Source organism: Babylonia areolata, chromosome 8 (genome assembly GCF_041734735.1).
Source record: "Babylonia areolata isolate BAREFJ2019XMU chromosome 8, ASM4173473v1, whole genome shotgun sequence".
Lineage (NCBI taxonomy): Eukaryota > Metazoa > Mollusca > Gastropoda > Neogastropoda > Buccinidae > Babylonia > Babylonia areolata.
Window position 1 is genome coordinate 45784401 of NC_134883.1, and position 2500 is coordinate 45786900.

The window sequence follows — 2500 nt, forward strand, 5'->3', positions numbered from 1 at the left end:
GGGAAGGAAGAGGAGGAGGAGGAGGAGGAGAAGAAGAAGAAGAAGAAGAAGAAGAACGACAACAACAACAACAACAATAAAGAAAGAAAAAAGTAGGTCACCCCCCACCCCCAACAACCCCCCCCCCCCACACACACACACACACACACCCCTCCCAGAAAAAAAAAACGAAACTCTACTCTTCAAACTCAACACCTCCGAAATTCAAACTAAAGCCCACCTGCTCACACCCAACGCCCTGATTGTCGTAAATGCATAATGGATGACCAGGGGGGTGGTCGGCCCACACACACGCCCCAGTAAGTAACAGACCCTACGTCCTAATTTGACCAACACCTCTCCCACCCCCACATACCCCCCCCCCCCACTCCTGCCGCCGCCACCGACACCCCCCCCCCCCCCACACACACACACCACCGACCCTACCTCCCCCTACACACTGACATGAACACCTCTACCTTAAGAAGTAAAGTTAGTTTCGGTTCGAGGTGGACAAACTTCCATCCCCGAAGGTTTTTGTTCCCCCCCAAAAAAAAATCAAGAGGTCTCCAGAAGAAAAGGTGTGTGTGTGTGTATGTGTGTGTGTGTGTGTGTGTGAGTGTGGTGTGATAAATTGAGAGAGAGAGAGAGAGAGAGAAGAAATTTTTATTCCACAGTCCCCCGGCCCCTAGAAACAAAAAGAACGACGTAAAATGTCTATCAAGGAAAAACGAAAAAATGAACAAGCCATGCATGCAAAAAAAGTAACATTTCCCAAACCTACAGATTTACAGTTATTTTTCACAAATTGTACATAGCACAGAGGGCATTACTGTTCCTACATTACCTACATTTCGAAATTGTTTCGAATTGTCATTGCATAAACGATATTAATTCCTAATTTCCTACTTCTAAGCACGTTTTCCCATTTTAGCGATCGTGGAAGAGATTGTATGCAACAAGAGTCCAGGTATTTATCTCTAATTTTGGAGAACAAAGTACAAAGAGAGACAGAGAGTGAATGAATGAATGAATGAATGAATGAATTAATTAATTAATTAATTAATTATCTTTAATGAGAGAAGTGGATATGTTTGTCTGAATCCCACTAACATTCTGTTTCACAAAATGGGTGTAATTGTCTCAGTGTTTTGTGATTACTGCTCGAACACAGTGGATATCATCGAACACTTTTTCTTCGAATGTCCACCTGTACGACAATACATTGAATATATTGTGTGCTTAACAGTGGGCAAGAACGTTCATTTGTCAGTAACTGTTGTGTTTTTAGGCTATAATGAGAACGAAGGATCTTATATAAACCATTGGAGTAACTCTTTCCATACGAACGGCGAAAGAGGACGACGTTAACAGCGTTTCACCCCAATTACCATCATCAAAATATTGCAAGCGGAAGGCTCTTATACTGAAGACGTGAATGTTGACAAAGAATACCACAATTCTGACAAACGGAAGCTAAAGGTTGGGTCACCCACTGGACATCCGAGTGAGTTGATCAAGTTCTCTCAGTGGGTAAAATGCGCATCAGTAAGATAAAAAAAAAAGAAAAAAAAAAGACAAAGTCTTTCCTTCTGTATGAAAATATTTTTTGAACAGGAAGCACAACTTGGAAAATTGATTTAGAAGTTGGATCATATTACACATGACTTCTGGGTCTGTATGCTCTGTAAAAAAAAAAAAAATGTTATTGCCTGTTTGTTATATGGTGTCGCTAAGCATTGTCCTCAAATTTTTCCAGGATATATTGCGTGTGGACAAAAAACAAAACAAAACAATAACAACAACAACAAAGAGAGAAAAGGTCTCCGGTGATGTAAAAAAAAAAAAAAGTGGACATGTTTTTCTTCATCCGGATCTCAGTAACCAATCAAACAAAACTTAGATAAAAAAATTAAAAAAAGAAGAAATACAATGATACTACTACAACTACTACTACTACTACTAATGATGATAATAATAATAATTAAAAAAAATAATAAAAGAATAGAATAAGAAATAAAAGAAGAAGAAAGATAGAACAAAATATCATGGGCAAGAATTAAGCAAATATGAATAGTGAAACGGACATTTCACATACACACAAACGGAAACACTTGCATGTGCATAAATGTATAACCATCCCTAACACACAGAGAGAGAGAGAGAGAGTGTGTGTGTGTGTGTGTGGTGTGGGGGTGGAGTGTGAGGGGGCGGGGGGGCCTCAGAATGAGTGGTATGGGAGCATTGCCACTGAAACGGTGCAGCAACAACAACAACAACAACAACAACAACAACAAAACTCAGGCCGTATATGCGTATCGAAACCTGATCGGGTGCATAGCCACTAGGGACGCCTCTCCTCTGGCAACGTGTATAAATAAAAGAAGAAGAAGAAGAATTTAGACAGAGGGGGGGGGAAATATGACGAACCGGAAAGGGGGTGGGAGTGCCGGGTTGGGGGAGGGGGGGTGGGCGGGGGGGGGGGGGTGTTGCGGGCAGGGAACCTGTAATCAAAGTGTCT